Source organism: Dendroctonus ponderosae, unplaced genomic scaffold (genome assembly GCF_020466585.1).
Source record: "Dendroctonus ponderosae isolate FM_Combo_2020 unplaced genomic scaffold, Dpon_F_20191213v2 Dpon_F_20191213_1, whole genome shotgun sequence".
In the NCBI taxonomy this organism is placed as follows: domain Eukaryota; kingdom Metazoa; phylum Arthropoda; class Insecta; order Coleoptera; family Curculionidae; genus Dendroctonus; species Dendroctonus ponderosae.
The window spans coordinates 17,962,001-17,974,388 of NW_026017110.1; the positions used below are offsets into that span (position 1 = coordinate 17,962,001).

General features: G+C 33.4%; 1 long non-coding RNA gene across 1 annotated transcript; it reads left to right on the top strand.

Moving 5' to 3' along the window:
- Positions 1–3,241: 3,241 nt before the first annotated feature.
- On the top strand, positions 3,242–4,165 carry LOC109533457. Its single transcript, XR_002171521.2, has 2 exons — positions 3,242–3,837; positions 3,923–4,165. It is a non-coding gene; the product is annotated as an uncharacterized LOC109533457 (long non-coding RNA).
- The last annotated feature ends 8,223 nt before the right edge of the window (positions 4,166–12,388 follow it).

The following is a 12,388-nucleotide window of genomic DNA, read 5'->3' on the forward strand; positions in this document are numbered from 1 at the left end:
GCGCTCCTCCACTTTGCTCTTTTTCACCTTGATTTTGTTGATGTCCTTGTCGGGTGCGGCCGTTTCCAGATGTTTGGTTTGCTTCTCCAGCTCATTGACTTGACGCGCCTTGACGGCCATTTGCGTTTCGATCATTTGCCGCTTTTGCAACAAAATATTCAAAGAGGCCAAATCCGACCCCGTGTCGTCGCTTTCGATTTGTTTCTCGAGTTCGTTCATCCATGAGTCGATGTCGTCGCAGGTCTGGTGAATCAATACTTCACGATTAGCGTCAAACAGTCGTTCACCCTTCTCCTTGGTGGTTTGTTCCAGAACATCGAACTGATCGGCCAGTTCCTCAATCTTGGGCGAGATTGAGGTTGCAAATTCCGGCTTCTCCTTGGCGAGTTCCCAGTCGGGATGCTCCACGTGCAGCAACTGTCTGGCGAGTTGATTAACTACAGCCACTCTAGACGCGTTCGAGTTCATCTCTTTTTCAACGCCATAGTAGTGGTGTTTCATGATTTCCACGTCCTCAACGTTCTTTCGTTTACCTTCAACGGTTGACTTCAGGTTTTCCAATTTCTTAGCCTTGTCGTCCATTTTATTCAGCATCTCTTTACTGTTGTCGCTCATTTCGTCTTTCATCTGCATGAGCAGTGCAATCAAACTGGGGTTCTCCATTGCAGGGATCTCCATTGCTCCTTCTTTGATTTACTTCTTGTTTTCATCAAAATTCAACTTGGATTCTGGTAAATCCCACTTCTGACACCAAATGTATCGTGGCCATCCACGGTATCAAACTCTTTTTCAGCTTCCAACTTTTATTCACCTCGGTATAACTTTAAATGCGGAACAGGAACAAACTAACTTCAAAATGACTGTCAACTTCACAAACAATAACAATAACCGACGGAAAACTAGCTCTTCCGACTCGCGGTGTTCAACCTCTTCTGCACCCGGTCGCTCCTGTCACTTCACTCCCCGTGTGTTTAGTTTAGAACAGGGAATATTAAAATTATATTATTGTAAGAACTGCCAGCATGTTGGCACCACTTTTCACGCAGATGTCTGTCAATGCACTTAATGTGAAGCGCATTGTGAATCGTCAGCGCATTATTCATTACTCGATTATCGCTGCACCGACATCCATCAGATCAGCTAATTGTTACCACGTGTTTTGTATTTTACAATAAATTAAGTTAGCGCCTATTTATTGTTTTCTTCATAAAAAATATAACTACAGTCCACTATATTGAAGAGATGTGTGCAAACATCCGAACACCCTGTCTTTTTTTTTTGTTTGCCCGGCGGCGGCTGGAGGATAAAAATCTTCTCGAAGACACCCAGTGTCCGTTGACACTGGGTAGTGTTGGATTTCTACCAACTAAAAAACCCCCGTTTTTAACTTCAAGTTTTCGGGAGTTGTCCTTTGAAACTTGCGGTCTTCTGTAAGAATGGTTCAGCTCTGGCATCCGTATGCCTTTACATCACATTCTCTCCATACTGGCTATCTGCTAGTATGGGCATCTTACTAATTTAACACAAGCACTACACATCACTACTTCTATCACACTACTGTAACTATATTTCACACTTACAGCCCCTGCAGTGAACTGCTTTACCTATTGCCCTGTTGGGCCATCTGGTGCCTGGGCCTTTTTTTCCTGGGCCCAGCATCCTCTGGTGAGTAATCTACGGCATTCCGTAGCTCAACAAAGGGGTGGTTTTCGGCCTTTTCAAAGGTCGGGGCAGCTTTCCGTTGCAGGAAGTCTCTCAGACTCCCCCTGTCTGGTTCTCGTCGTCGCTTATATAGTTTCCTCCAGGTAACCCAGATAGTTCTCGGAATCTCCAGAACAGGTGCTAAACTTCCCGCGTGTCAGTGTCATATTTGACAGTAAATGGGGCCCAAATGGGGCTCTCATTTACTGAAATACCATGAATTTTGATCGCCCATTCCAAACGTGAGTACCCCAGGCCATTTCCGTTACAATATCAAGAAATAAAATGAACCTTATAATTTGCTCATCCTATACGTTATGTTCTTTATTTATAAATGCTTTTGTCGACGGATAACCAAGAAACGGATATCAGTGTTTTTTACCTGTTATCATTTAAAACCCATTAGCGTGTATCAGTAGCTCACTTATAAAAATGACAATTGGTATGCAAAAATATTAAGTATCTTTATTCAGCCGTGCTGCTATTTCTTAGAGAGTAAAATGAAGATTGTTTTGGTTGTAGTGATTATTTCCTTATGGATTGGAGGTACGCTAATTTAATTCCCAAGACGACAAAGATATTTAAAAACAATTTAGTAAAGTTTATGTAACATTTCTGATTTGGTTCAAACGCAAGAGTCCTGTGCGTTCCTGACATGTTCAGGTGCTCATCAAGTTTGCGGATTTTCTAACTCATGCCTCAACAAGTGCAGACGTACATTTTGCCCTAAATATATTAGGTCTGGCTGTTTTTGTGAATCTGGTTATTGTAGAGATTGTGTTCTTAAAAATTGAAAACATAATTCAGTGTGAATCTATGTGCATTTAAATATAAAATATTTGAACCTGTGAATTTTATTTATTAAACATTGTTTGCACATGAATGATTTATCTAAACATATAAATGTATCGGAATAATGAATTAGAGATAAGGCTACGGTATTTGGCACTGGGAAGTAGAAAACCGCATTTTTTGAAACATGACTGCAAATCAACAAAAATGCAATTGAAACTTGATGTCAGGTTTTTACTGCTCAAATTCATATCAGGTTTTTACTACCTACAAATTTACTGGAGTTCGTACTCTTTATTTGTTGGTGTTGTTGTTGTTGTTGTAAGCTTTATTTGTAATGCATTTTAATCTGACCATTCTGCGAAATCTAATTGAGGCCTAACTAAAGCTCGACATCTAGTAGGGTCTAATGTTTCTAAAATGTTGCAAACATCTCCTTCATGTCCTTAGAAAAAGTAAATAGATCCAAACGTTTTTCAATTAATTAAAAATTTATTCCATTTTCATACGAAAATATTGAGATTTACATAAATATATAAATCTAAGTTAAATTTTACATCAGAAACTAGTTTGGTTGTTTTCTCACCAGTATCGTGCACGAAAGGCTCTGAATAACAAATCAATTCCATTAGACTTACAACAAATATATCAATTCCCATTATACTCCACTGGCCTACTCGTGCACTACTACATTGCAAAAGTTTCCCTGATAGAAAAATATAAGTTATTTTATAAACTATAAAAATATAAATAACTGTAACTAACTAACTATAAAAAAATTATTTTATAAAAATATAAGTTAGTTGCAAGACCACTAGAGTGTTTTAGTGTGTGTTCAAGTGTATAAATTTAGAACCGCCATGTAGAAAAATGGTTTTGTTTACCTTCAATATAAAGAGGTCATATTTACAGATGACATAAAGTTAGTTTTATTAGCTGAAAAACATTAACGAGCGTAAATACTGTGTGATTCATCTAGAATGATCTCAAGGTCTTGCAAGTTTTCTAATAATTTGTTGAACGATTAGCGGACAGATCAATATGTTAAACCATAAAATGTTTCAAGCAAAACTAGTTTTTGCCCTTGCGATTTTGTATCATTAAGAAGAAAGTTTAATCTAAAAAAAGTGTTATAAGATACCCATCCTATATGTTATGTTTTTATTTATAAATAAACGCATTTGGCCAATGGTAATTGGAAAACCGATGTCTGACTTTTAGCTGTTATCACTTAAACGCCATTAGCAATAATCAGTAACTATTTTGTTCAGCTTTGGTGATATATTTTCGACAGCAAAATGAAGATTTATTTGGTTGTAGTAATTATTTCCTTATGGGTTGGAGGTAAGCTAATTTTACTTCCGAGGCAATACGGATTTAGCCACAAATAACTAAGAAAACATATAGTAAAGTTTATACAAATTTTCAGATTTGGTTCAAATGCAAGAGGCCTGTGCAGACATAAAATGCTCATCTCCTCATCAAATTTGCCGAGGTTCTAACCCATGCTATAACAAATGTAGTAGTCAATTTTGCCCGGCATATTTAGAATATGCCTGTTTCTGTGAATCTGGTTATTGTAGCGACGATAACGGAGATTGTGTTCTTAGGAGTTGAAAGAAATAATGAAGTTCTTGTTTATATGTATTGAAATAATAAATATTTCAGTCTGTAGGTATGATTTATTTAACATGCATTGACGCGAATGTTTTATCGAAACTTGTAACTGTATCGGACTGATGAGTCAAAGCTAAATACGACAATTGCTTTAAAATTTTCAAATGTTTGAAGTGATTAAAAAGTTGCAATTTAAACCGAACGTTTCCCGAGCATGAAGACATTTAGGTAAACAGTAAAAATATTCTATTATAAATTGTCCTCGTTTTCAACATCACCTAATGTTTATCTCTCTAAATAATGCAAAGTGTTATTCATATTCATGTTTCTGACTTTAGTTGACCCTACGTTTTTTTTTTGCTTCTTTATTACAACTTTCCAGAAGCAGAAGTCGAGGTCTCACTAGATTTCGATATACAGAAGAGTCAAACGTATCTAAAATGTTGCAGACATCTCATTATCGCGTTTAGAAAAAGTAAATGAAATAAAAAATGTTTATACAAAAATATGATATCTAGCTGTGGTTATTCAATGTCCATACAAAAATATTAAAATTTACATATTGATCTAAATGTTTATTTAATTTCAGGGCCACATCTGATTATTTTAAGTATATCAAGGGTTTAGTTGTGCTTTTATTAGGCCCCAGTATAAAGTATGGCTCAAATTTGTTCAATATGCTCTGAATATGAATATGAGTTATAGCTGTAAATAGTAATGAAAATTAAATGGCGGCCTCAAACATTCAAGTTATAATTACTAACGTTTATTAAATTCATACTTAGTTCATTGTAAAAATATTACTTTTTCTTCACTGATAAATTGACTTAATTCAAAACTCGATTTACGTCATGAGAAGGATGAAGACTATGGAATAATAAATCAAGTAAATTAGATAAAGTTCAATAAATTGAAATTAGTTCTTTCAATTTACATTCAATGTGCAACGCACAATTGACCGTACTATTATTTGTCTGTCTTGTGTCTCAGAAGTTTTCCAAAAAAAACATATCAATTACTTTTTAAAAATTAAGTATTAAATACACGTAAATCCGTAAGATTCAGGTTGGTAGACTTTTTTATACTAAATTAAATGATAGCTATCGACGCAGTAATTTTATTCAATTTTTATGCAATTTTGATCAATATGAGCTTGATGTTTTGTGTAAAAGGCTTGTACATTGTTAATCTAAATGACAGACTCACATTCAATTTATCAATTATTTTATGCTCGCATCATTGTCACCTGCGGAATATCTCTTCTTGTAGTTTTTAATTAAACTTTGGACTTTTCTACCTTGATATGTAGTTAAAACAATGCCTGAATTGCAGATTCACATTCGATCCAGGTGATGATTTGGGAATGTTTCTCGTTGTTCGTTTTTTCTTAATTTTTATTTTCATGAAATTCCGATCCTCTATAGATTGCAATTTTGTCAAAAGGTTGGCTAAATGGATGACCACATTCCAGCCAAGTATTATTTATCAAGGCTTTTTTAGTGCAATTATCAAGAGCGACGGATTTCTTAACTTGATTTCCACAAGATGTTTCCGATTAGTTTTTTGCTCCATTTTCATGAAAATTTCAACTTTCGATGCTCGATATGTTAAATATAGTCTGCTGAAATTGACGATGCAGATTCAAGCCGAATGCTGATTTGGAAATGCTTTCTTTTGATTATCACACGCGCTCACAATTGATTATCTTGCTAGTTTTTATACAGTGTGGTCTTCAACTATTGTGACAAAATCCACTGGCATATAGTTTAGACAAAAATATTATCTGGAAGTCAATAGTTTTCTGTAAAGTAAATTGAAAATAAAATGTTTAATAGATTCTTAACAATATGCATTCACTGGAACCAACCGAACAATTTCCAGAGCAATCAGGTCTCAAAAGCCAAAAATTGTTTCCGGATGTTTTTTTTAAATCCGCATTAAAATTAAGAACATAATATCGTGAATGAAAAAGGGCTGCAATTTTGTAAGACCCATTTTCTGGAAAACACCGGCCAGCTACTGAAATCAAAACAAATGGGCTATTTCAACTTTATTAACGACGAGACCTGCAAATTTTGCGGCATAAATTATGATACATCCGGGATTGAGCAAATTAAACCATGTAGCTTCGTATCCCCAGGGATTTTCCTGCTTATCTATGGATATGTTGCTTAAATTAACTGATTCATGGGGAACCGTTTATAAAACATTTACAGTAGAAAAATTATATGTTCACTGCTTTTCCATTGCTGCTTTCCACGGCGTGTTTTATGATGGCAAAAATAAAATCACTCAGATATCTTAAAAAACTGTTTTTGGACACTTTTCTTTAGCTAAAGCTCATAAAATGATTGAAAGCAAAAACATTTTCCAATAGTCGTTATCAAAAAGCTAAAAATGAGAAAGTTTGTGTTTAATTCAATGACCTATATACAGTTTTATTATCTATACATACTCTTAAGCATAATGAAATAAAAATGGCTGTTTCAGCAAAAGAACCAATTGAAGCACTGGTATAGAAATAATACAGAAACATGATTATGAGATCAAACTTTTTAGAAGTGTTTAGGGCATCAACATTTGAGTAGAGAAAAATATGTCCGCAAATGACTAATAAAAACCTTACGACGATTCAAGACCATTTTGTACAAAATTATGTTCTATCTAGTTTTCCATTAATTAAAATTAAACGCACTGCAGAATGATTTTACAGGAATTAACAGATAGAATAGACAACAGAAACAGAATAGAAAGTTGAGACATTTTTAATAATTGGTCTAAACTGGACTGAGTAGAAACTTGAAGTTTTGTCAAGTTCTGGCCAAGGGTAGTAACGAGTTACAAGGCAAATTTTAATGTACATTGTCCATAGACTGATTTTCCAGCAAAATAAAAAATCGCGCTTTGGAGTAATTATTCAGAGAGTCACAAACTTCGAACAAACATAACGTAACATAACAAAAATACTTGCTTTTAGCTAGTAAGTGTAGTAGTAAGTATAGTAAGTGTCATGTCATTACTTATGTGTATTTTGAAACTTTTGCTTATTGCTTAGAAACAAACTTAAACAAAATAAATTAAAACTCGATTAGACATGATTTTGCAGAAAAAAATATAATGCAACAAAAGGCCTTAGCGCCTTAAGGAGCTACATAATTCCAGACGTGAATCTTCTATTAATGGCCTGAACTCTTCCTAGAAGTTGGGGCTTTCACTATTATTTTAAAATCTAGCTAATGCGAAATGCTTTGTTATAAATAGACGATTATAAGTAAAAGCAATAAAAATCTTATCTGTGTATCTTAAATTATCAAGGCTGAATACTTTCCAGCTGCTAAGCTCTATAAAATCAATGCTATCCAACTTTGAGAATAGAGATTAAATAAGCGAATTTGGGGTGAAAACACTTTGGATTAGACATTCCGGAATCATAAAATAGAAGATTAACAAGTGAAATTGCAGTAAAAAATTCTTATATTATTAATCGATAATAAAACAAGAATGGTTCATTTAAGTCATCTGAATGGGGCAAGTCGTTAAAGGCATTTAAGCATTTAACTTATTGAACATTTTTGGTACGGAAATCCGAATTTTAAATACGGAAATAGTTGCTGGTTCTAGTCAAGAAGACCCATGATTATATTTATGTGGAAAAGTATGCTTTTAGGAGAGTCAGCGTTATGAAAACGCTAATTAGAACAGTTATCATGGAAATTTCGCTTTTTGGAAGTAGAAAGATACTCCTTTAAGTAACACGGATAAACATTTGCATAATCAAAAGTTAATTGGCAATTTCACCTGTTCAGAGAAATTCAGTCTATTAAATGGATTGGTGCGGCACGGAAATCTGGCATGTGAATTTAGGTATGTCGGCTGATTAGTTGCCGAATGCGAATGAGATCTTAATTTCTAGGGGCTTATGATATTCCAAAGCCATTATCTCTGGTAATTGCTTACGTCAACTAATATGTCGCCGTTCCATCGATTTTCTCTCACTCGGAATAATAACTTAATGGATTTCAGATTTCAGCTTGCGAAGAATCTGGCTTGGAAATTCCATGCTAAATTAAATGATAAATTTATGAGTATGCAAATTTCAGACAATTTTATATAGAATATAATTTTATATAGAAAAAATCACATATTTCCTACTGAACACCTCTAGTAATCTGTGACATCTTTTCTATCGAATTATTTACTTATATATATAAAATTGGAGCTTTTAGATTTTGGAAATTGCACGAACATAAGATTCGAAATGTAATGGGCAACAAGGGAAAGTTTTTGGTCTTGACAATCTGTAAATTTTGAAAAAGGATTAAAATTTTACCAAATAATCTAAACTTATATTTACTTTAAACGCTCCCACGTGCGAGAAAATATGGTGAAAAGTTCAATGTGCTACTTAGCTTAATTAGAAAGATACGATGCTTTGTAAGAAGAACTATGAGATCGGGAGGCCTGCAGCACTCAGATTTTTCGGCGATTTTAATTACATTTCCAACATTGTTAAAGTAAGTGTCTTCTAAAGATGGTAAAACTCTCAGATTGCCATATAATTTAATTTGGAAGATGTGCATTTTTTGGGAAAAGAGCGAATTTCATTAAATACTTTCAGGGTAAGCCTGATAAGAGATTTACAAAGCTAGCAAAATCAAGCTTCCCGACGATTTCGATAAAACTTGCTTGAGTCAAGTTTCTTCTAACGAGGGTGAAATTTTGGGATCGCCAATTGACTTAGTTTGAAACACGCAAATTTTTAAGAGAGGCTCAATCGAAAATTAGTGCTTTTCGCAATTTCTATTAAACTCGCCACATCTTTGTAGACAAGTGCATTCTAATGATGGTGAAAACTTAAAATTGCTACTTAATTAAAGGAAGAAGATGGAAACTTTTAAATAAGAAAGCACATTTGAATAAAAAACTTCATTATGAGCCTGATACGTACTCGACTGAACAGATCAAGATGTTCGACTATTTCTATCAAACTTTTTAGAATCGTTAGAGTTAATGTGTTGTCTGAAACAAGTGAAAAAATACAGGCACAATTTGAAGTTTGTGACGTCCGATTTTATAAAGAAGAGAGAGCGTTTCAGTAAAATATTTTATTTCACGTTATTTACTAAGTTGGCAAAAGTTAAGATTACCTACGATCTATATGAAACTTGCAACATCGCTAGAATCGAGTATTTTTTAAAGAGTGAAAAAAAATGAAGATGTTGCTACTTAGTTTAGTTTAGAAAATGTGAATTTTTTAAGAAGAAACAGATTTCAGCACGAAACCTTGTTTATGAGCACGGTATTATCTAAGCTGGCAAAAATTAGGGTTCTGGGCCTGTGAAATTTAAAACACTTTCAGCGAGGTTGAAATACTTAATTTAAATTATATCGAAAACCGCAGAAAAAATAGATTGTAACTTTGCGGATTACAAACAATGTGGTGTGCGAGTGCATAATAAAGCTATCGCAGAATTGCTATAAGTGTCATTGTTCGGATGCTTTATGATTTTAAAATTTATTTTTATGATACTTCATCAAAGAGCTTTTCTAGTATTGAAAAACTGTCAATTTAAAAAACCGATTAAAGTTTTTCCAAATTTTTTAAACCATAACTTTAGCCTAATCCCTATCGCAAACGTTTCGTAGTGTAGTGCGATCAATTCCGTAGAATTAATCTGATAAGTCAGGACCCCAAGGTATTTTTAAAAGTGATGCAATTTAGAATACTCAGAAGACGGGAAGACAAATTTGGATGTCGCCAAGGATTTGGTACTAAAGAAGCATTCAGTTAAGCGCAGAAAGGATGCGTATCTTCAAGCAAAGAAAGAATTGCCATGAGAACTAAAACATTAGGAACTGACACTAAATCGAAATGATTTTGCCATAATTGTTGGCAACATTTATTAACGCGAAGAAGGAACGCTAAAAGAAAAAAATTATTTCGACTCTTTTGTCAAATGTTCTGAGAGGAAAAAATTTGTTGTCGGAGAAAACGTCAATGTGGATCACACATATTAAAGTTCACACTGAATAAAAGGGAAATGTGGACATATCGTCCAACTGATTCAAACAAATTATCACATTTTTTCTATTTTTTTAGGCTGAAAATTTTTTTTTTATAATTTACTTTAAGTGCCCATAAAGGGTAACAATACATATTTTACCTTCGCTAAAAGTATGTGATTAAAATTCCTTTCCTTTAAATGTTGAATAAGAGAAAAGAATATAAACCAAATTTATATTTCTTCAGAATTTTGCCAATGGAGTTAAGTGGAAGCCTGCCTTCTAGGACACGGAATCTTAACGGTAATGAACTATTGGCAGCAAAAAGTAAAAAAAAAATGCAATGTCTTCAACAAGAAGTGTAGTTTTGTTACGTGCTTTAAGGACAAAATATTTTTTAAATTGAGAATAATATGTGTTTGGCCGCCGTCCGAGAGTTGACTATTTGGATGATGACAATCTGAGGATGGTTGCAAAGGCATAGTCATAGTAGTCAGAACGAATAATCTCAGTTTTGTTTTTCAGGGTTGCTCAACTTTACATTTTCCTAAATCGCATAGACCCAATAATACAACCGAATGCCAATTTTGGAAATAAAATATAACCCGATTAGTTATTTTATTTTTATAACACATTTGGGCTAATATAAGAGAAAATTGAAAAATATATAGACGTTTTATTAACCTGTACAATAAACCAGTAATAGTATTTTCTTATTGTGAAACATTACAGTGATTGTTAGAGTTGGTTAAAACCCTGCAGCAAAAATGATTTAGGTTTTTTTATAGAAACTAGAGAATAATTAAGAGTGGTTTAAAGTACGAAAGTTATAGTCAGCTTCAGTCAAATATCTTATAGCAAAGATGTACTTACTTTTGCAACGTTTGCAGTTTTCCAAACTTTTCGTACATCAACTTTATCAGAGGTTCTGCTTGTAAATGGCATTGGAGAATAAAAAATGTTCTCTCTTCTGAACTTCTACAAGACATAGAGGGAATGTTTGCCTTAGAACTTGATAAAGAGATTAAGTAATTGAAAAAATTATCTACAAATTTTAGAAAAATTAAGGGAATACTTCAATATCCTTATTTTTTATTGTCAGTTTTTGCTTAAATTTTCCGGTCTTTAATATCTTCTGCAATTTATGAAATATCAATAATAAAGATCACATCTTATCAAAATATTTGCAAAACTCCTGATATTCAGCATTCGAATAGTTCAACCAAAAGATCGGCATTTTGTTTGTGCAATACCATTTGCCAGTCAATTTAAAATCGGCAATTTAGCTTGAAATCCGGCAAATAAAAATAGAAAGATGCAATTCAATTTTGTGCAGCTTAATCCGCGGAATCAATTTTGGAAATCTTTATGAAATCGCTGATGAAACGCCACCAAATCGTAAATTGTTTTCAGTTATTTGGTATGGAATGTTGAACGAATTTGCCATTTGATACTCGAAATGCTATCCGGTTGTTTTAATATGATGGGAGATCCGGAATTGTTTGCATGAAAATTAGCCCTAAAAATCTTCATTAAACCAATGCGGTTGATTACTAATTAAATTACTACGCAACACTAAGTAAGTGCTAATTTGCCGATAGTGCAGTAATTAATCACAACAATGGATGAACAATGTTATTAATTTGATTTGAATGTAATCTGGTTATTATTTAGGATCATGATTTATTTTATGTTAGATAAAAACGATGTACACCCATTTTCACATTTTTTCTTCGTTCATACGTGCCTCAAATTTAAGGCACACTAAACTCACAGTTTTCAATAAATAGTTACAAAACTTGTGTTTATGTACCACGATACACATAAAAGTAAGGAAGTGTATCGTGATACGTACACAATGAACTGATGATGATGGAAAGAAAAAACACCGGAACGAATTCTGAAGAATATAAACCAGGGTTGGCTTGATTGTTTTCAAGTGATTTCAGTCATGATTTAAATTACCTGACTTTTTTGGAAAAAATCGCGATTTAAATCAAAGTTGATTTTTTTCAAGAAACTGTATATTTCCACTCAAAAAATATAAAAGAGAACACAAATAATTCGAGGAAATGAAAATCAAAATAGAAAGTGTACATGTGAACTTCAAATTAAACGGTGTTAATGGTAAACTCAATAATACTAAAACGGAAATCACTTCTCTTTCTCTTCATTTTCGATATAAAGTCTGAAGAGGAACACTAATTTCCCTCCTTTTTCGATTCCCAATCTGTTCCTGATATCCGAATGAACAAATCCGAATGTGCTGAACATC